Source organism: Triticum aestivum, chromosome 1D (genome assembly GCF_018294505.1).
Source record: "Triticum aestivum cultivar Chinese Spring chromosome 1D, IWGSC CS RefSeq v2.1, whole genome shotgun sequence".
Classification (NCBI taxonomy): Eukaryota; Viridiplantae; Streptophyta; class Magnoliopsida; order Poales; family Poaceae; genus Triticum; species Triticum aestivum.
The window spans coordinates 50,660,027-50,684,234 of NC_057796.1; positions in this window are offsets into that span (position 1 = coordinate 50,660,027).

The window sequence follows — 24,208 nt, forward strand, 5'->3', positions numbered from 1 at the left end:
TGCTTGCTCATGAAAACCTCGGGCATTTGTTGAAGCCCATCATCGGAATATACAAGCCAAGTTCTATAATGAAAATTCCCACTAGTATATGAAAGTGATAACTCAAGAGACTCTCTATATGAAGAACATGGTGCTACTTTGAAGCACAAGTGTGGTAAAAGGATAGTAACATTGCCCCTTCTCTCTTTTTCTCTCATTTTTTTTTTGTTTTTTCTCTTTTTTTGGGCCTTCTCTTTTTTTGGCCTTTCTCTTTTTTTTCGTCCAGAGTCTCATCCCGACTTGTGGGGGAATCATAGTCTCCATCATCCTTTCCTCATTGGGGCAATGCTCTAATAATGATGATCATTACACTTCTATTTACTTACAACTCAATATTACAACTCGATATCTAGAACAAATATATGACTCTATATGAATGCCTCCGGCGGTGTACCGGGATGTGCAATGATCTAGCGTAGCAATGACATCAAAAAACGGACAAGCCATGAAAACAACATGCTAGCTATCTTACGATCATGCAAAGCAATATGAAAATAAATGCTCAAGTCATGTATATGATGATGATGGAAGTTGCATGGCAATATATCTCGGAATGGCTATGGAAATGCCATGATAGGTAGGTATGGTGGCTGTTTTGAGGAAGATATAAGGAGGTTTATGTGTGATATAGCGTATCGTATCACGGGGTTTGGATGCACCGGCAAAGTTTGCACCAACTCTCAAGGTGAGAAAGGGCAATGCACGGTACCGAAGAGGCTAGCAATGATGGAAGGGTGAGAGTGCGTATAATCCATGGACTCAACATTAGTCATAAAGAACTCACATACTTATTGCAAAAATCTATTAGTTATTGAAACAAAGTACTACACGCATGCTCCTAGGGGGATAGATTGGTAGGAAAAGACCATCGCTCGTCCCGACCGCCACTCATAAGGAAGACAATCAATAAATACCTCATGCTCCAACTTCGTTACATAACGGTTCACCATACGTGCATGCTACGGGAATCACAAACCTCAACACAAGTATTTCTACAATCCACAACTACCCACTAGCATGACTCTAATATCACCATCTTTATGTCGCAAAACTATTGCAAGGAATCAAACATATCATATTCAGTGATCTAAAAGTTTTATGTAGGATTTTATGACTAACCATGTGAATGACCAGCTCCTGTCATCTCAATAAATAGATATAAGTGAAGCAAGAGAGTTTAATTCTTTCTACAAAAGATATGCCCACGCTCTAACAAATATAAGTGAAGCAAAAGAGCATTCTACAAATGGCGGTTGTCTAAGTAAAGAGAACAGGCAATCCAAACTTCAAATGATATAAGTGAAGCACATGAAGCATTCTATAAAGCCATACTCAAAAGATATGAGTGAAGTGCAAGGAGCATTCTATAAATCAACCAAGGACCATCTCATACCAGCATGCTGCATAAAAGAAAAATGAAAACTAAATGCAAAAGACGCTCCAAGATTTGCACATATCACATGAATGAAACGAATCCGAAAACATACCGATACTTGTTGAAGAAAGAGGGGATGCCTTCCGGGGCATCCCCAAGCTTAGAAGCTTGAGTCTAATTACTTGGGGTGCCTTGGGCATCCCCAAGCTTGATCTCTTTCCTCTCTTCCTTCTTCTCACATCGAGACCTTCTCGATCATCGAACACTTCATCCACACAAAACTTCAACAGAAAACTCGGTAAGATCCGTTAGTATAATAAAGCAAATCACTACTCTAAGTACTGTTGCAAACCAATTCATATTTCGTTTTTTCATTGTGTCTACTGTAATATAAATTTTTCATGGCTTAATCCACTGATATAATCGATAGTTTCATCAAAACAAGCAAACTATGCATCAAAAACAGAATCTGTCTAAAACAGAACAGTCTGTAATAATCTGAACATTCACCATACTTCTGATACTTGAACAATTCTGCCAAAATTAGGAAAAATGAAAACTTTGTATAGAAATACAGTGCAAAAATAATCAGAACCATTTGACATTCCAGTAGAAAATTAAAAATCGTGCACTACAGCCAAAGTTTCTGTCCTGCACCGCACAAACCAACAAGTATTGTAATCATCCTAAAGGCAAACCTTGGCACATTATTTTTATAATACAATGGAATTGTACAAGGGGATAATTATTTTTGTTGAAAAGTTTCTGTAATCAAGATTCACAAAGTTTCCATGAGCATGAACAAAGTTCAAGGCTAGCTCCCACTTCAACAATGCTTGTCTCTCTCACTTTCACTTTCCTTTTTGAAAAAGTTTTGGGTTCCCCTCTTTATTTTTGTTGTTTTTAAACTATATGAAAGCACTCAACAGAAATAAATGACTCTCTAAAACTTCCGGGTTGTCTCCCTGGCAGCGCTTTCTTTAAAGACATTAAGCTAGGCATATAGTGCTCAAGTAGTGAATCCACCCGGATCCCAAGGTATATCAAAGCCAATTTTAATTAGCAATGATTTGTAATTTAGTAGTTAGCACAAAGCAACATATATCATGTAATGACGAAGTCTAACTCTCTTCCTATGCATCGGCATGTCATAAAAGAACAATTCATGCGCACCTAGTAAAGGCCAATGCATAGTATAAGAAGTTTCATGCAATTTTATCACATTGGAAACATAGAGAGGTGGAGATATAGTTCCTCTCTCATAATAATTGCAAGTAGGAGCAGCAAGCACATGCATATTATATCTATCAAAATCATCATGTGCAACGGTAAAAGGCAACCCATCAATATAATCCTTAATAAGTGCAAACTTCTCCGATATAGTGTAGTTTGGAGAATTCAAAAAGATAATAGGACCATCATGCGTGGGTGCAATAGCAACAGTTTCATGTTTAACATAAGGAACTATAGCAAGTTCATCTCCATAAGCATAATTCATATTGGCATCTTGGCCACAAGCATAACAAGCATCATCGAAAAGGGATATTTCAAAGGAATTCAAGGGATCATAGAATCACCATAGCAATCATCCTTCGGTAAGCACGAAGGGGAATTAAACAATGTATGAGTTGAAGAGTTACTCTCATTAGAAGGTGGCCACGGGTGATCAATCCGCTCTTCCTCCTTTTATTCTTCGCTCTCCTCCTCATCTTTTTCATCCAATGAGCTCACAGTTTCATCAACTTCTTCTTCCACAGATTCCTGCAAAATATTAGTCTCTTCTTGGACAGCGGAGACTTTCTCAATAAGTGTATTAATATCAGAATTGTATTCATAATTCTCATAGCAATATTTAAGGATAGCTAAATTTTCAGGTCTATAAACAACATCATCAACATCTTCAAACTCTTTAAACATATATTCAATTTCATAAGCACCCATAAAAGCAACAAATTCTTCTATTTGTTCCACATCATAGTAATCATATATACCATTAGCATAAGAAGCTAAGGTTTTATTATCATTAAGTTCGTATGAAAAGGGAAGGTGTGGAGACTTCATCCTAGAGCAACAAGTATAATCAGATCTCAAGCATAGTTGCCTAACATACCAATATAACATATAAATTTGATCCCATAATAGTTTCCCTTTTTGAGTCAAGCGATAATCCTTAAAGTATTCACGTTGATCCAACGTTACTCCCATTATAAAGTTGAATGGGGTTTTCTCAGGATTATCAAAGTAGTACATAATATCTATCACATGACGAGCATCAAGGGTTTTAGGAGGTTCCCCATCTCCATGAGCAGCAAGTACACCTAATTTTTTTGGTATTTCGTGTTCCATATCCATAACTAAAGATAGATAAAAACTAAGAACAGCCAATAAACATTACTTAGTGATAAAGCAAACAAGCACACACGAGAATATTCACCCCACGCTATTGATCCCCGGCAACGGCGCCAGAAAAAAGGTCTTGATAACCCACAAGTATAGGGGATCAATTGTAGCCTCTTTCGATAAGTAAGAGTCTCGAACCCAACGAGGAGCTAAAGGTAGAACAAATATTCCCTCAAGTTCTATCGACCACCGATACAACTCTATGCACACTTGACATTCGCTTTACCGGAAACAAGTATGAAACTAGAAGTACTTTGTAGGTGTTTTTGGATAGGTTTGCAAGAATATAAAGTGCACGTAAATAAAAAGTAGGGGCTGTTTAGATAAAGACACAACTAAATTAGTTTTAGTAGAGAGCTTTTTCTTACGAGAAAGTTATTTGTCCCTAGGCAATCGATAACTAGACTGGTAATCATTATTGCAATTTTATTCGAGGGAGAGGCATAAGCTAACATACTTTCTCTACTTGGATCATATGCAATTATGATTGGAACTCTAGCAAGCATCCGCAACTACCAAATTATTACGGTGTAGATTTACCTATGAAAAGGCCGAAAGGCCAAAAACCTCTCTTAGAAAAAAACACCTATATCAATCTCCTCCAGGATCTCTTTCCTCTCTTAAAAAAAAGGAAAATAAAAAAAAATTCATCGCAATCAATCTATCGATAGAATACTGGTCCGATTACCAATCTCCTATCTTGAACTCTACGATCTATTTTCTCGGCTAAAAAAAGCTTATCTCAATCTATCAACAGAATATGGGTCGGTTAGAGCATCTCCAGCCGTTGGCCCCCCAGGACGCATAAAAATCGCCCCCTGGGGGCGAGCCGGCGATTCGTTTGGCGCTGGGGGCGGTTTTGCGCCCAGTCGTCGATTTTGGCCCACTTTTGAAGCCCCATTTCGGCGAAAAAGGCCCATATGGGCGAGAATAGGCCCATATTCGGCGTGGTTCGCCGTGGCTCGGCGTTCAATTATCAACATAAATATTTTTTTTATCACATATTTCATCACAAAAAATTCAAATACTTCAACAAAATAGTTCAACAACAAATAGTTCAATACAAATTATATAGTTCAACAAATAAAAACTCATATTTCATCACACGTCGCGCCCGGTGTCGCCCTTGAGCCTCCATAGGTGCTCTAACAGATCTTGCTGTAGTTGATGATGCACCTGTGGGTCTCGGATCTCCTGACGCATACTGAGGTAGGCAGTCCAGGTCACCGGTAGCTGGTGATCAACTTGGGCAAGAGGACCCTGCCTGTGGTATGGTTCAGTGTCAAACACTGGCTCTTCCTGCTCGCTCTCAATGGTCATGTTGTGCAAGATGACACAGCAGGCCATGATCTCCCACATTTGATCTTTCGACCAGGTCCGAGCGGGGTACCGGACAACAGCAAATCGAGATTGGAGCACACCAAATGCCCGCTCGACATCCTTCCTGCAAGCCTCGTGAATCTTCGCAAACCAGGCATTCTTGCCTCCAGGCACAGGGTTTTTGATTGTCTTCACAAATGTCGACCATCTCGGATAGATGCCATCAGCTAGATAGTACCATGAGATGCTCTTCTTCCTGGACGTCGGCCTCGGCTTCCTCCTCCAGCAGCGCGGCGAGCACTTCCTCGTCATCCGAGTCCATCGCCGAGGCAGACAAATCGCCGAACACCTTGCGCGCGGTGGGCGTGCACCCGCCGCTAAACTGCCCCTCCGCGGCCAGAAACAGCGGCCGGAAACGCCCAGCTGGTGTCGGAGGGGCTGCTGCGGCGAACCTCTGCTATTTTTCCGGCGGGGAATGGCTATCTACCGGTGAAGGGCGGGGGGGGGGGGGGGGGGGGCGGCGCCGGGATATACCTAGTGGCGGCCGAGAGCGCGGGGGTGGGAGGCGAGTCGGGGAAGAAAATCTTGACTTTTCACCTGAAGGCGTGGGCCAGCCGCGCTTTTCCCTTGCGCCGGAGCCCCCAAGCGCCCCCAGCGTGCCGGGTTCGGCCTGCGGCCGCCGGGCGGAAAAAAGGGCCGAACCGGCGCTTTTCGTCGTCCTGGGGGTGCGACTGGGCCGTTTTTTTGGTGCCGGCGCCGAAAAAGTCGCCTGGGGGGCCTGTTGGGGGCGCGGCTGGAGATGCTATTAGAAATCTCATCTATCAACAGAATAAAAAATATATTCCTCACGTGGTCTAAAGCTCCACGACCTTTTCGCCCATGAAGCGATCGGTAGCAATACTCCATGATCTATGCCTTCTCATTAGAAAAGATCAACAACCTGAAGCAATCGTCTCTTCTGCTTCCGAACCAATCTTTTGGCATGGAATCACATCTCTCTCTTTTCTCATACCACTAGTAGAAAAGAGGGCTTTGGTTCAGGCTGGGTCAGCCCATTAGTCCCGGTTCAGTCCAGAACCGGGACCAATGGGGGCACTGGTCCCGGTTCATGAGGCCAGGGGCCTCCCGGGCCTCGTGGGGGCATTCGTCCCGGTTCGTCTGGCCCCTTTGGTCCTGGTTGGTGGGACGAACCGGGACCAATGGGCCTCGCTCCTGGCCCACCACCATGGTCCCGGTTGGTGGCTTGAACCGGGACCACAGGCTGCCCTTTAGTCCCGGTTCATGCCACGAACCGGGACCAATGAGGTGCCTATATATACCCCTCGCCCGCGAGCAGAGCACTCCAGTGCTCTGTTTTTCTCTGGCCGGCAAGGGGAGGGCTTTGTGGTGCTCTAGCTCACCTCCTATGCACATGAGGTGTTCGATGAAATGCCCGAGCCACACTAGTTAAGCTTTCTCCTCTCGAAGCTCGACCTCAAAGCTCCATTTTCCTCGAGATTTGTCTAGGTTTAGCGGCCCGTCACGTCCCATTCCCGTCTTCACCGTCGTCGATCGCCCGCGCCGATCTCGTCGCCGGCACCACCGTGGTGAGCCTCTTGTTATTATATAGTGCGATGGTTTTGGTATCCGCCCCCGTCGGCCCTCGTCCTGTCTATGATTCGGATGTGGTATATATTATCTTTATAACTATTGGTTCATTTATTGTTTATGAAAATTATGCCGACCAACGTGACATAGATTTTATTTATCTAGGAGGTATGTGAACCGGAAATTCCAACCGACCATATTGTTGAGAGGTTAAATTTAGTTGAAGAAGAAAACAATTTCTTGAAGGAAAAAATAAAAAAAATTGAGGAGGAGAAGATGATATTTGAGTTGCATGTTGCGGATGTCGTCGATGATCACAAGATCAAGATGGATGCAATGCGCTTGAAGATTAGAAAGATTAGAAAATATGCCATTCATACCGAGGCTTGGTATCATTATGCCGTTGGATCAATTGTTACCTTGGTTGCGATTATGATCGCATTTGTTTTCGCATTGAAATGTTTTACATAGTTTCAATGTATGGTTTAATTAATTAGATGCTCTGGAGAGCTATATGTTGTTAGATGAGAACTATGTATGTACTTTGGTTTTAATGTGATGATGAACTTCTATTAATTTGGTCACTTAATTATCTATTCATGATGTCCTGTAATGGTTTTTGACACACTTAATTATATATAATGCACGCAGATGAACCGGCAATGGATGTACGGTGACAGACACACCTCCGAGTACATTAAGGGTGTGCATGATTTTCTCGAAGTGGCTGAGGCAAACAAGCAGAATGGTTTTATGTGTTGTCCATGCCCTAAATGTGGGAATACGAAGTCTTACTCTGACCGGAAAATCCTTCACACCCACTTGCTTTACAAGGGTTTCATGCCACACTATAATGTTTGGACGAGGCACGGAGAAATAGGGGTTATGATGGAAGACGGTGAAGAAGAAGAGGACGATGACAACTATGTGCCCCCTGAATACGGTGATGCTGCAACAGGGGAAGCTGCTGAAGATCATGAGGAACCAGACGATGTGCCCAATGATGCTGCAACGGGGGAAGCTGCTGAAGATCAAGAGGAACCAGTGCCCGATGATGATGATCTCCGCCGGGTCATTGTCGATGTAAGGACGCAATGCGAAAGTCAAAAGGAGAAGCTGAAGTTCGATCGCATGTTAGAGGATCACAAAAAAGGGTTGTACCCCAATTGCGAAGATGGCAACACAAAGCTCGGTACCGTACTGGAATTGCTGCAGTGGAAGGCAGAGAATGCTGTGCCTGACAAAGGATTTGAGAAGCTATTGAAAATATTGAAGAAGAAGCTTCCAAAGGATAACGAATTGCCCGACAGTACATATGCAGCAAAGAAGGTCGTATGCCCTCTAGGATTGGAGGTGCAGAAGATAGATGCATGCCCTAATGACTGCATCCTCTACCGCGGTGCGTACAAGGATCTGAACGCATGCCCGGTATGCGGTGCATTGCGGTATAAGATCAGACGAGATGACCCTGGTGATGTTGACGGCGAGCCCCCCAGGAAGAGGGTTCCTGCGAAGGTGATGTGGTATGCTCCTATAATACCACGGTTGAAACGTCTGTTCAGAAACGAAGAGCATGCCTAGTTGATGCGATGGCACAGTGAGGACCGTAAGAAAGACGGGAAGTTGAGAGCACCCGCTGATGGGTCGCAGTGGAGAAAAATCGAGAGAAAGTACTGGGCTGAGTTTGCAGCTGACCCAAGGAACATATGGTTTGGTTTAAGCGCGGATGGCATTAATCCTTTCGGGGAGCAGAGCAGCAATCACAGCACCTGGCCCGTGACTCTATGTATGTATAACCTTCCTCCTTGGATGTGCATGAAGCGGAAGTTCATTATGATGCCAGTTCTCATCCAAGGCCCTAAGCAACCCGGCAACGACATTGATGTGTACCTAAGGCCATTAGTTGAAGAAATTTTACAGCTGTGGAATGGAAACGGTGTACGTACGTGGGATGAGCACAAACAGGAGGTATTTAACCTGCACACGTTGCTGTTTGTAACCATCAACGATTGGCCCGCTCTCAGTAACCTTTCAGGACAGACAAACAAGGGATACCACGCATGCACGCACTGTTTAGATGACACTGAAAGTATATACCTGGACAAGTGCAGGAAGAATGTGTACCTGGGCCATCGTCGATTTCTTCCGACCAACCATCAATGTCGAAAGAAAGGCAAGCATTTCAAAGGCGAGGCAGATCACCGGAAGAAGCCCGCCATGCATACCGGTGATCACGTACTTGCTATGGTTAATGATTTACACGTAATCTTTGGAAAGGGTCCCGGCGGACTAGCTGTTCCGAATGACGCTGAGGGACACGCACCCATGTGGAAGAAGAAATCTATATTTTGGGACCTACCCTACTGGAAAGACCTAGAGGTCCGCTCTTCAATCGACGTGATGCATGTGACGAAGAACCTTTGCGTGAACCTGCTAGGCTACTTGGGCATGTATGGGAAGACAAAAGATACACCTGAGGCACGGGAGGACCTGCAACGTTTGCACGAAAAAGACGGCATGCCTCCGAAGGAGTATGAAGGTCCTGCCAGCTACGCTCTTACGAAAGAAGAGAAAGAAATCTTCTTTGAATGCCTGCTCAGTATGAAGGTCCCGACTGGCTTCTCGTCGAATATAAAGGGAATAATAAATATGCCAGAGAAAAAGTTCCAGAACCTAAAGTCTCATGACTGCCACGTGATTATGACGCAACTACTTTCGGTTTCATTGAGGGGGCTTCTACCGGAAAACGTTCGATTAGCCATTGTGAAGCTATGTGCATTCCTCAATGCAATCTCTCAAAAGGTGATCGATCCAGAAATCATACCAAGGCTAAGGAGTGATGTGGCGCAATGTCTTGTCAGTTTCGAGCTGGTGTTCCCACCATCCTTCTTCAATATCATGACGCACGTCCTAGTTCATCTAGTCGACGAGATTGTCATTCCGGGGCCCGTATTTCTACACAATATGTTCCCCTTTGAGAGGTTCATGGGAGTCCTAAAGAATTATATCCGTAACCGCGCTAGGCCAGAAGGAAGCATCTCCATGGGCCATCAAACAGAGGATGTCTGAAGATTATGAAAAGTTTCATGAAATTCCTCCCTTCAAAGTCAAGGCTGACCCAAGCATCCTGATAAACGATGAAGATTATCCATGGTTACGGCGCAATAAGCAAATGACACAAGCGAAGAAAAAGTGAAGACTTTCTCCCGCAACTATTATGATGATACCATGCCAACTTTGTAACAGACGAGTATGATACCATTGTCCGTTTTGTACACGAAGTGCATCCAGTTTTTGCCGTAACCCTCTCAACTTTCTTGCACATGCTATGTGGATGAAATGATGATACCATGCCAACTTTCAACCATTTCAGAGTTCATTTGAAATGCTTTTCAATTTCAGGGTCTTATAGCTCAAAATAATCAATAAATGCATGAAAAATAACAAATGAAGTCAGAAAGGGTTGAAAATTGATGATGTGGCTTTGAATGGTGCATTTTGAACACACAAAAAGTCAGGAGTTCAAATAAGTTTTAAAAAATGAAATCTCTTTGTAACAGACGAGTTTCCGTATGAAATCCTGATACTTCGAAAGAGATTGTCTGTTTTGTACACGAAGTGCATCCAGTTTTTGCCGTAACCCTCTCAACTTTCTTGCACATGCTATGTGGATGAAATAGTGATACCATGCCAACTTTCAACCTTTCCAGAGTTCATTTGAAATGCTTTTCAATTTTAGGGTCTTATAGCTCAAAATAATCAGTAAATGCATGAAAAATGGTGCATGAAAAATAACAAAGAAAATAAATAAGTAATTAGAAACAAAATAATATAAACTTTAATAAAATATATAAGTAGAAACAAAATAAAATAAACTTTAATAACATAAATAAAATTTATTAAACTAAAATTATCAAAGTATTTTCTGTTCAAAACATTATAAGCAACCTCTAGTATTATTGACACTAAAATTATATAAAATTGATGCAACTCAAATTATCGAAGTATTTTCTGTTCAAAATCATTGAAAGCAAAAAGAATTTTCATAAAGAACTTTTTTTGTTAGAAACTTTAATAGCAAAACGAATTATCATAAAGTAAAATAAATAAGTAATTAGAAACAAAATAAAATAAAATAAATTAGTTTTTTGTTGTAAGTAGAAACAAAAAAAATAAAGAAAAAAAGGAAACAAAAAAACAGGCAAAAAATAAAAATTATGCCACCTACTGGGCCACCACGGCCTCAATACGACTAGAAACCCATCCATGGGCCAGGATTCAGGCCCGAAGAAGGCCCAGTAGGCCCACAGGCATGTACAGAGAGGTTAGGCCCGTAAGCCTGCTTTAGAGAGGATCTCGACAGGTCAGGCGCACCGTACCTTATAAACAGGTGCGGCTCTCTCTCAGCTAGCAAGGTGGGACTAAACTCCCACCACCACGCCGCTGTGCAAGGCTTTCCGTCCCGGTTGGTGGCACCAACCGGGACTAAAGGGTGCCCTTGGTCCCGGTTGGTGGCACCAACCGGGACCAATGCCCCCCTTTAGTCCCGGTTGGTGCCACCAACCGGGACCAAAGGCCGCCGCTTCCCGCCCTTTGGGCTGCTGAAAAGAGGCCTTTGGTCCCGGTTGGTGGCACCAACCGGGACTAAAGGTAGCATTGGTCCCGATTGGTGCCACCAACCGGTACCAATGCTCTTTGTATATAAGCTGGACTTGTGAAATTTCACAACTTCACCATCAGTTCGTGCCCGACGCCCCAGCGCTGCTCCTCGTCGCCGTCGTCGTCATTGCGCTGCCTCCGACGCTGTCGCCGCGCCGCCCTGCCTCCGACGCTGTCGCCGCGCCGCCCTGCCTCCGATGTCGTCACCGCGCCGCCCCTGTCCCTGACCACGCCGTCGCCGCGCCGTCCCCTACCCCGCGCCCGAGCCCCTTCCCGCGGCCTGCCCCCGCGCGCCGGCGCCCTCGCCTCCCCCGCCGTCGCCATCGCCAGAAGCCCCCGCTGTGAGCCGCCGCGCCGGTCCGGCTTTGTTTTTATTTTGTATTAGATTAATTTTTTGTTCATATATATAATGTATATTTGTATGTATGTGGCTATATGTAAGTTCAGAGCATGTTTTTTATTAGATTAATTTCTCATTAGATTTATTATATTAATTTTTTTGTTCACAACATGTTTTTGTTCATATATGTATTTTTTGTTCATATGTGTATTAATGTTTTTGTTGTATATATGTAATTTTTTTCAATGTATATATGTATGTGGTAGCTATATATGCATGATGAGGGGGGTGGGGGTCGATATACCCCCTCCCCGATAATTTCAACATGAGGGGAGGTCGATACCCCCTCCCCAATAACATTTTTTAGAAAAGTTTTATATATCTAGATAGGAAGAAAGGAAGAAGGAATGAACTAAGAAGAGGATTAAGAAGAAAAATAAGAGGAGAAGAAGGAATAGAGGAGAAGAAGAAAAAATAGAGTCTATTTTTTCTTCTTCTCCTCTATTCCTTCTTCTTGTCCTTTTTTTTCTTCTTCTCCTCTTTTTTTATCTTCTACTTCCTCTTCTTAATTTTTATCGGGAACTCCATTCCAAAATAACTTCGACATGATGCGCGGTCGATATATATACCCCCTCTCGACCGTGATAACTTATACCACTGGAGCACCCCCCGGCCCTCTCGCTCGACCAAAACTCTCGAGGATACCCAAACCGTAGAAAAAAACGATGTCGGTCTCCTACCCCCTCCCGCCGCGCCCCTACCCTTGAAGCGTTGCCGAGGCCACCCCAAACCCGGAATAAGCTAGGTCTACGTTTGCACTAATATATCCACCTGCTGTCATGTTTGTGTAATAATTGCCATGTTGTAATATTTGCAGAAACAATGGAGCACAGACGAGACGAGGAAGCAGAAGAGGTGTTGGGGGACATAATCTTAGCCGAAGGTGATGTCTTGTCGTATCTTAACGACAATGATGGTCTGGAAGAATAGGGTGAAGAAGCAGGCTACGGTGATCGAAGAGTGGAGGAGGAAAGACATGATTATGATGGCTCCGGTGACCCAATGCTGGTGCAAGAAGGAGCCCGCGGTGACGGCTCCGGTGACCGAACATAGTCCGGCTAGGTAAATATATTAGTTAAGCCTGTGCTGACTAGCTAATTGATGCATTCATTGTTTTGGTATGTACACATATTAATTAACTCTCGTCTTTCTTCTTTTTTCTAGCCCTTCGGATCGAGCACAACTTCGGTAAAGAGACGAGGCCCGAAGAGAAAGTTGCGCTCGGATGAAAGGTTTGAGATCACAGCAATCGCGCGCGACGGCCAACCGGTTGAACCCATCCGGACAAAGGAAACATTTGCTGCTCAGTGCGGGGTTCTTGTTAGGGACAAGAACTCTGACTTCTGCAGGATTTGTCATTAACGAGGCTGATAGGTGTGTTTACTATCGCCATGGTGGGGGCAATAGTATCATATTATGTTTGTATGTGGACGACATACTGATCTTTGGTACAAACATTAATGCAATTAATGAGGTCAAGTCTTTTCTATCAAAGAGTTTTGACATGAAAGATCTGGGTGAAGCCGATGTAATTCTAAACATCAAACTTATTAAGGATGAGAGTGGGATTACATTAACGCAATCTCACTATGTTGAGAAGGTCTTGAACCGATTCGGTTTTATGGATAGCAAGCCTTCTCCAACACCTTATGATCCCAGCGTGACACTCAGAAAGAACAAGAAAGAAACGAGAGATCAATTAAGATACTCTCAAATTGTCGGTTCACTCATGTACTTAGCTAGCGCTACAAGACCAGATATCTCTTTTGCTGTGAGCAAACTGAGTAGGTTCATGTCCAACCCGGGTGATGATCATTGGCATGCACTAGAAAGGGTCTTGTGCTATCTGAGAAGTACTATGAGTTACGGAATTACTTATTCAGGGCATCATGCTGTGCTAGAAGTATATAGTGATTCAAATTGGATCTTCGATGTTGATGTACTCTACGCAACAAGTGGGTATGTATTTACTCATGGTGGTGGCGCAGTGTCATGGAGGTCTTGCAAGCAAACCATATTGACGAGGTCAACTATGGAAGCAGAATTAACTGCTTTGGACACAGCTACTGTTGAGGCAGAATGGTTGCGTGAGCTCTTGATGGACTTGCCGGTTGTTGAAAAACCTGTACCGGCTATTCTTATGAATTGTGATAACCAAACGGTTATCGCTAAAGTGAACAATTCTAAAGATAATGCAAAGTCATCAAGACACGTGAAGAGACGTTTGAAGTCTGTCAGGAAGTTGAGAAACTCCGGAGTAATAACTGTTATGTATATACAAACAGACAAAAACCTGGCAGATCCCTTTACAAAGGGACTATCACGAAATGTGATAGATATTGCATCGAGGGAGATGGGTATGAGACCCATAGATGTTACACCATAGTAGTAACCCAACCTTTGTGATCGGAGATCCCGTGAATTAGGATCTGGGAAGAACAAGCTATTGGTTAACTGAGGAGAGTAATAACTAATGATCGTCTCCAAGTGAAGATGCAAAACTCTCAGAGCTGTAAGGCAGGTTGGCAACATGCCTTAACGTGGTTCTATTGGCTATAATTAGCAAAGATGCTGTCCTACAGAGCAGTCTTGAAAGAACACACCTATATGAGTTCTGACTGTAAACGTCGCAGTCTATGAGATTTGGGTGATCTCTAGTAAGCTCATGAAGAGACCAGGGAGTATGACGTATAAGCTCTAAACCGCGGGGTAGCCTACTGGCGGTCAGGTACTGGTTAAGACTTTGAGTGAAACCTGTTCACACAAAACTAGCAATTCAAGGCATAGTCCATTGTCAAGTTGTGAATGGATGTAGCTTAAAGTTGTAGGCAGAAGTTCAACTTAACAGTCTCTGCTGAAACACTGGTATATTAAACAAGTGGTGAGAGAAGGCAAATCTCTAAATGGGTATTTGAGATCTGGTGGGGGATTGTTAGAATTAATGGGCTAGGCCCATGTGTAAAATGGCAAGTGGTGGTGCTAAGTTTAGTCCCACCCCGGAACTTGAAGAAGAGTTGGACCTCTTTATATAGTGGGTTCTCTCCACCACTTTAAGTGGTGTGTGAGAAGAGAAAGGGAAAACCACACGCGCGCGCTCGCTTGCCTCGCCTTGCCGGGCCGTGGCGTGGCGAGGCGTACATGCGACATGCGCGTGAATGGTCCGCCGAAACCCGGTCCGTCTCCTTGCAGGAGCGCAGCTTCCTTTTGCCGTTTTAGTATACGAATTAGAAACCGAGTCGGTTTGGGATTGTGATCGCGACACAATACCGCCTCTGGTCCTAATATATATACAGCTACCGGCTGCGGCCAGAGACACACCGAAAAACACCTAGGGTTTTGCCTCATCTCACAACTTGCGCCGCCGTCGTAGTCTACTCCATCCCTAACGCCGGCGTGCATCGGCGCGTGGGAGAGCAGGTCTCCGGAACCGTTCGTCTTTGCGATCCTGCACTGGGAGAGGACGAATTAGGTTTTTGGGAAGCATTGTGCGCGACTGCTCAAATTCGCCATCACGGGTCATCTTCCGTCCAAGTCGGGCGGTGCTACTCATCGTCGTATTCATCGCCGTCAGCAGCAGATCGTCGCTAACATCGTCATCAACACCGTCGCACCCATAATAGCTAACGATCAGTACGTCCAACATCCTCTGTTCATGTCTGTCTCTACAGCTATTGTTACGTGTTTGCTGCTGTTATGCATGTCTTGTTGTTCTTCTAGTTTGCTAGATTATTGCATGCTAGTATCTCTTCTAGTCATGAATTATTTATTGGAATTAATCATGAACTTGCCTAATATTCCAACATGTTTTCCGGTAGTGGAGCCTTGGTCGATTACTTTCGAGCCGAGCCGACCGGTGTTGCGAGCAGATGGAAATACAATAGACGGACGTACGGAAGCTGCTAACAGCTAGCTGATCGATTGACTCCGCTGGGGGACGCAGGTATACGTGTTAATCCCTTCAATCTGTTCTACCAAACACATGGATACAGGACGTTAATTTACTCACCATGGACTTGTGACGCGCTTGGTTGAATTAATGAAGCTAGCATGTATGTGCATGTCGTCTACGCACGGCCGGAAGTACATCTAGACGTGAAGCTTCCACCAGAAATTTGGAGAAGGAAAACACAAGATGCGCCATTGATATGGTCGGTCGTCAAACTTGTGGTCCCTGCCGCCAGACGCTGTTAATCGTCATAGGCTCACAGCTCTACAGTTCCTCACCGCGGCCACGAAGTTCTATCTCAGTGAGCTCCACTGCTCCGGGCAGTTTTGCCGCTGCAGAGGTCAACCTACTGTTGCGTGTATGCAACACTCCTTACGTTTTTAAGCGCTCGTGCTCTGCTTGCTAGCGCTATGTATGATCTAGCCACCAATTAGAGAAAGAGTGAGATCTGAGGTGGACAGAAAGATACAGACTGGAGCAGCTCACGAGATGCAACTTTAAAGATTGCTTTAGGGAGAATTTAATCAGAAGAGAGATGGGAATATATCCAATTGGCAGAGAACAAGGCAGCAGCCGATAGGAGGATAGAAAGAGACAGGGGAGGAAGGGTAATTCATGGGCTTGGTGCAATCGGTAGCTTAATTGCTATGGAAGACTAATTCCATGCTACAAAGGTAAGCCCTAATTAGTTATTAGTTGGAAATTAGATTGATGAATTGGAGAGATTCATGCTAAGTACTGATCTAGGGATTTGTTGTCTAGGACTATAAAATTAACTATACGACATGTGATCAAACAATGCGTAATCTCAAATTAAGGCAATGGTAAAAGTTGCGGGATTCATGTGACTGCATGAGTTCACGCCCGAGATGGACTTACACAGCTGGAATGAAGGCAACCAGTTGGTCCGTGTGCTCGCCTGCTTTTTATTTTTGAGGGGTGTCTGCTCACCTGCTAGATGCGTGAGTTCGTCTTCGAGGCTAAGGATGCCCACAGCTAGGACTGGTGTCGGGCCACCACCAAGTTCTTCCTTAAATTCAGCACGATTTATCTCGGCTGCATCCTCTCCAGGAAGATCAGGTCCATGAACCCTTGGCTAAAGAACATTATTATGCACAACACTGCCAAGTAAACACCGACAGTGGAAGTGCTATCACGTGGACGGATTCTCCCACCATTTTCTCTGCTCCGCCAAAACTGGTAATCAATCAATCTTTGCAAAGAATGCAAGCACGCTATTAATGGGAAGTAAATGTCTACGGCAACAATCAATCCTGCGCCAATGACGGACATTTCCTTGCCGAAGTTTTTTCCATGTTATCTGCATGGCAGTGGTTAGATTTTGAAAATTGGAAGATAAATGTATTCAGCGTCGGAATAATGGATACACAATCGTGTGATAATCATGGAGGTTTGTGTATTAAACCGGTATTTTGATATTTGGAGCAAAACATATTATTCTTGCATTCTTCAGATATATTTTTCTCCTCTAGATAGGCGTGCACACACACACACACACACACACACACACACACATATATATATCATTTATAAATATATGGTTGTAATTTTTTTACTCTGGCTTTTTATGTACGTAAAACACACAAGTCACTTCGAACAGTTTCACAAGGATGTGCATTGACTAATTGTTGCTTTATTAGGAGATGGTCCTAAACACAATTATGTGTTCATATGTTTGTGTCAGTACAGCTATTAATTTCTGCATTTGGACATAGGAAATTTAGCTTTGTTTTCATGGCAGTAGGCGGTATCTAATAACGTAACCAACAGTTTTTCCTTCCTTTCGATCTTAAATCACATGAATCATGTTAAAATCCTATGACTTTCTTAATTTCATGGAGAATAAGATAATTGGTGTTATTTTAAGGTGGGTTTGACAATTTAGCCATTTTGAGATGGTACACATGAACACATTATATTGGTGTTGCAGGCTCCTCCGTTGTGTAGAAAGGTCATGTAGGACTCTAATGTGGTTTTTTTTTGCATCTTCAAAAGAACTATATATTATGATTTTTCTTTTGAATTGCAAACATATAATTCCCAAAATTTGAAACTACCATATTGTTTCACTTACATCCTCTAATGAATTTTTATAGTTTCAAGGAATTCATCAATTTATTATGTATGGAGGTACGTTAATTGCGTAAATCGATTTTTCTCTCTCCATAATTCTAACTGTGTTCAGTTCCTCTTATTTCATTTGTGCTAAGAAAGGTCAACGTTGCTACCAGATGCTTGATCATCATGGTGTATTTTTTATAAATTGTTCTGTAGGTATTAGTTTTGTAGTTCTAAATTTTTATCAAGGCCTATATATTCTCCTCTTTTGCATACTACTTAACAATAAAATTTCCAGATCATTAGTCAATACTACCAAAAAAAGGTATGCATATATTAAATACATTTAGGAATATAAGCATATGCAAAGTTATGAAATCTATACATTATAAGGAGAAGTTTGATAAAGTGGTAATTAGTTACTACGAGATGAAAATATATCATCTTTTAAGTAAAATAGTAAACTTCATCTTTGTCATACATATGCACAATATAAACAATACATTGATGTGTTATTTTATATTCAGAACATAAATGTTCACAAAGCATTATAAAGTTACGAGATTATGATACTATTTTCATGAAAATTCCATGTTGCTATGTATTATCATTCGGCCATTTTGAAAAGTTTTCCATATATTAATAGTCAAAGTACGAGGAGTTTACAAGCAGAATTTATATGTGCCATCCATTTACTATGTGTCATAAAAATTACACTATTAATACTTCGAATTTTGAAAATGCATTAACGCTATGTAAATCAAATTGCTCAACTATCCAAAATTTGTGTTGTTTAAACATATTTTAAATAGTTACATGTATAAATGGTCACACCCTCTCCATAAGAAAATAATTAGTGTGCTTGGAAGCTCCATAAGCTTTCCAAATGAAACGAACAAATATATGATTTGGGCAATTGTTCAAGCGTAGTTGCATCATCATTAATGAACTTTGAGCAATATAATATTTTTATTGGTGGCATTAGATTATGATTTCGTCGACCATATATGCGTACCTTTTTTTATCCAAATCTCCGTGTTTTCACACATATACGCTTCACAAACATCTTAAGTATAGTGGCACATATCAGAAAACCATATTTGTTCATAATATATATGATTTGAGCATCGAGGGTTTTAGGAGGTTCCCCATCTCCATGAGCAGCAAGTACACCTAATTTTTTTGGTATTTCGTGTTCCATATCCATAACTAAAGATAGAAAACAACGAAGAACGGCAAATAAAAATTACTTAGTGATAAAGCAAACAAGCACATACGAGAATATTCACCCCACGCTATTGCTCCCCGGCAACGGCACCAGAAAAAGGTCTTGATAACCCACAAGTATAGGGGATCAATTGTAGCCTCATTCGATAAGTAAGAGTGTCGAACCCAACGAGGAGCTAAAGGTAGAACAAATATTCCCTCAAGTTCTATCGACCACCGATACAACTCTACGCACACTTGACGTTCGCTTTATCGGAAACAAGTATGAAACTAGAAGTACTTTGTAGGTGTTTTTGGATAGGTTTGCAAGAATATAAAGAGCACATAAATAAAAAGTAGGGGCTGTTTAGATAAAGACACAACTAAATTAGTTTTAGTAGAGAGCTTTTTCTTACGAGAAAGTTATTTGTCCCTAGGCAATCAATAACTAGACCGGTATTCATTATTGCAATTTTATTTGAGGGAGAGACATAAGCTAACATACTTTCTCTACTTGGATCATATGCACTTATGATTGGAACTCTAGCAATCATCCGCAACTACTAAAGATCATTAAGGTAAAACCCAACCATATCATTAAAGTATCAAGTCCTCTTTATCCCATACGCAAACAACCTACTTACTCGGGTCTGTGCTTCTGTCGCTCACGCCACCCACCATAAGCAAATCATGAACATATTGCAAACCCTACAGCGGGAATCCCTCACGCTTGCGCGACACGAAGAGCACCATAGGACAGCACCAATAATAAAACATGCAACTCAAACCAATCTTGATCATCAAATAACCCATAGGACAAAACGGATCTACTCAAACATCATAGGATAGCCATACATCATTGGGAAATAATATATAGCGTTGAGCACCATGTTTAAGTAGAGATTACAGCGGGTAAGCGAGAGGTTACACCGCTGCATAGAAGGGGGAAGGGTTGGTGATGATGGCGGTGAAGTTGTTGGTGAAGATTGCAGTGATGATGATGGCCACGGCATCGTTCCGGCGCCACCGGAAGAGAAGGGGAGAGGGGGGCCCTTCATCTTCTTCTTCCTTGACCTCCTCCCTAGATGGGAGAAGGGTTTCCCCTCTGGTCCTTGGCCTCCATGGCGTGGGAGGGGCGGGAGCCCCTCCGAGATCGGATCTGTCTCTCTGTCTCTCTCTGTTTCTGCGTTCTGGGATTCTGCCCTGGCACCGTTTCTTTTATATCTGGAGATCCGTAATTCCGATTGGATTGAAACCTTCGCCCAGATATTTTTCCAAAAATTAGCTTTCTTGCGGCCAAAGTAGAGCATCAACCGCCTTACGAGGGGCCCACGAGGGTGGGGGGCATGCCCACCTGGAGTAGGCGTGGGCCCCACCCTCGTGGCCACCTCGGGCACCGTCTCGCATTGATTTTACTTCCCAAAAATCACAAATATTCCAAAATAATTCTCCGTCCGTTTTTACCCCGTTTGGACTCCGTTTGATATGGGGTTTCTGCGAAACATAAAACATGCAACAAACAGGAACTGGCACTGGGCACTGGATCAATATGTTAGTCCCAAAAATAGTATAAAAAGTTGCCAAAAGTATATGAAAGTTGAATAATATTGGCATGGAACAATAAAAAATTATAGATACGATGGAGACGTATCACCTGCCACTATACTGGGTCCCAGCTAACAGGGGGAGTATTCATTTTTTTATGCGTAATAAGGAGGCACTTCCTTGCGTGCGCAGATATAGCTGGTGGGTCCGAGCTGTCAGCGGCGGTAATGGTTTTTTCGCGAAATACAGAGGCCCTTTCGGTGGGTCCCTGATGTCAGGTGGAGGAATCATTATTTTGCACGTAATAAGGAGGCATTTCCTTGCGTGCGGCCGTGGACCCAGCTGTCGGCCTCTCCACGTACAGTCCACTTCAAATGCATGTCGGTCATTGACCACGATGACCAGGCCGCACCGAGAGCACCAGGGCGGTGGACGACGGCGAGGCCTAGGAAGGGAACGACACGGAGGCAGGGAAGACTCGACAGTTGTTTCCCACGCGGTGGGGAGTACGACTGTACGAGGGTTTACTGGTTCGTCTGCCATCGCCGGAGAATAAAAGTAGGTGTGGGTGAGTAGAGGAATGGCTAGGACAGTGATGGGAGTACGGTGGGGCGGTGAGGCCTGCGTGGCAGCACAGCCGGCCGCGGGAAGGAGGGAGCAGGCAGTCCCGCCGGCGCTTGTTTGAGTGGCTGGAGTAGGAAGAGCAGAGATTGAAGAAGCACGACGGCCGTTGGATGGACATCCAACAGTCACTGCTTGTGCGTCAACCTTTTTTTAGGAAAGCCTCAAATCTGTGGAAGACAGCATACAGCCCATCTGCCATTATTTCTAATAATTTACAGCCCATTTGCTAATTCTTAAGGTTTTTTGGAGCCCATATTCTTTTTGTTAGCATTACAGCCCATATTGTGGCCACGGTTAAAAAATTATACGAAATTTTGCATATTTCGATGCGGTCCGAACTATTTTTAATCCCGAAATTTCGAGTCACATTCAAACTGATTTTAAAAATAAATGTATACCAATATAAAATCCAACAAATTGTCCACGCATAAAAATTAATGTAATTTAAAATCCGGAAATGAAAAAAAGAAATTTGAAACTAATTGCCGGTTTGATGTGTTTTAAAAATGTACATCCCATTTCTCATTACTGATAGGCCATTTTCTCGGCCAGCCGAATGAAAGCTCTCCTCGTCTTGAAAGATTTGCAGCCCAACAGGCTTGACAAAGCGACTTACTTGGCAAATCAAAAAAAAACTGGGCTGTGGCCGTGGACCCAGCTATCAGCCTCTCCACGTACAGTACTCTTCCGATGGAAGTCGGTCGTTCACCACATTGACCACGCCGCGCCGAGAGCACCAAGGCGGTGGACGACAGCGAGGCCTAGGAAGGGGACAACGCGGCAGTGGATGCCCATGCGGCGAGGAGTACGAGGGTTCACTGATTCGGCTGCGGTGTGAGGCTACCGTCGCCGCAGGGCCTGGCTAGCGGTGGGAGTAGTAGGGGGCGGTGAGGCCTCAACGGCAGCACAACCGGCCACTGGAGGCAGGAGCAAGCGGTCTCGCCGGCGCTGGTTTGGGCGGCTGGTGCAAGAAGAACAGCGATTGAAGAAGCAACATGACCGTTCGATTCAAATCCAATGGTTACTGCTGCTAGAATCGTGTGTAAGGAGGCAGTTGATTGCGTGCGGCCAGGCCAGCGGAGGGAGTAGGGTGGGCCGGGGAAGCCTGCGCGGCATCACAACGAGCCACAAGAGGAGGGAGCAGGCAGTCCCGCCGGCGCTAGTTTAGGCAGCTGGAGCAGGAAGATCAGAGATTGAATAAGCACGTCGGCCGTTGGATGGACATCCAATAGTCACTCCTGCTAGAATCGTGTGTTGACTGACAAAGCCTTGCGTAAACAAGTCAGCCTCAAAATGTGTGGCGTGTACAACCCATTTGCTATTATTTTTATAATTTTTACTCATTTTCTAATTCATATGGAATTTATTCAGGCCGTTTTCCATTTTTAGAATTGCTGCCCATTTTCTGGTCAGTAACAAGGTCAAAAAATTAACTAAATATGTCGGAAATTTTGTCGCAAATTTTTGCTGGGGAACAAAATATTCTTAATCCAAAAATTAGTAGCCATACTAAAACAAATTTAAAAATAAATTAGTACTATGTCATGTTAAATCCAATGAAATACGTATAAGATATTAGTGAAGAACAAAAACAAAAAAAGAAACTAATATCCCATTTGCTATAATTTTTTTAGAATTTTCAACCGCTTTTGATATTACTTTTAACAGACACTGGCCATACTCTTTGGCCAGGCCGGAATGCATCCCTCCTCGTCTTGAAAGATTTACAGCCCAGTAAGTCGGAGAAAACAAATAGGCCTAGCTTGGGTATTCTTCAAAAAGAAATACCGGGCTACCTATTTTCCCAAAGAAAAAACTGCTGGGCTGGTCATGTTGTTAGACGGGCCACAGAGACCTCACAACCCAGTTTATAGCTAGCCTGCACCTCCGAATTACTACTAAAAAAAGTTGTGCAATTCTGTCGTTAATTGACTATACGTTGAAAATGATGTGGGTCCTAGATATCAGCAGGGTGGATTAGAGTAAAAAAATAAGGGGTTCATCTGAGTAGTAAAAGAGGCGCTTGCTTGTGTTCGGGAGTGGACCTGGTGGGTCCATACTGTCATACTCACAACTACAGTCCTCTCCCGATTCACTATGTTGACAGGGACCGTTTAAAAAAAACTATGTTGACAGGGCCAGACGGCGACGCTGCGGTGAGCGCACCAAGGCGGAGGATAAAGTGCTGTCGCCAATGTGCTGGGTTGGGTTGGACATTCTTATTGAAAAATAAAAATGGACTAGATCTATTTACGACATTGACTACGATTTGCATGGGTCCGCTGGTTGCAGGAAGAAAATGCTGGGAGAAAGAAGACTGTTCGCTATCTTTGCCGAATAATAATATCGACTGAATGTAAGGACACTATCATAGGAAATAATATCCTCCTGTTAAATCGTGAATTTAAAGAACTGGTGCATGAGCATTTAGCTTTATTTATTTATTTATTTACTTATTTATGTTTAGGGGACCATGAGCATGTACCTGGGCCGGATTCATGTGAGAGCCTCCCTTCCAGTTAATTATGGGCTTCTCTATTGGGCCTTCATCAGTGGGCTGCATGTTATCAAAAAGTGGAAAATGGTGTTCCGTACGAAAAATAGTATACGCTACGTACGTACGGGGCACTAAAGGATCGAACCGTGCAACGACTTCCAAAACATTGTGTTTGTCGTTCTAACAACATATTTATTCAACCAACATACGAAATATATACTACTGATTGTACATTGAAAACAGCAGCAGCAGCAACCAGGGCTGGGGGTGCAACAGAACCAGTAAGCAGGCCAGAAGAGTGAAGACGCATCTCTCTCTTCCAAACCAAACATCAGCCATCATTACAAAAGGGCTACCAAAAAAAACAAGTGTATGCATCAAACTAAATAAAGATCCTACTACACCAAGTGTACGCATCTAACTAACTGGCTCAGTTAGACGTTACTATTTATTAAGCTGTGGAGATTGGGTGACGGCTTGACCAGATGGGTACCTGACGGGGGAAACTGCAGCCACCAGGTCGAAGTCTGA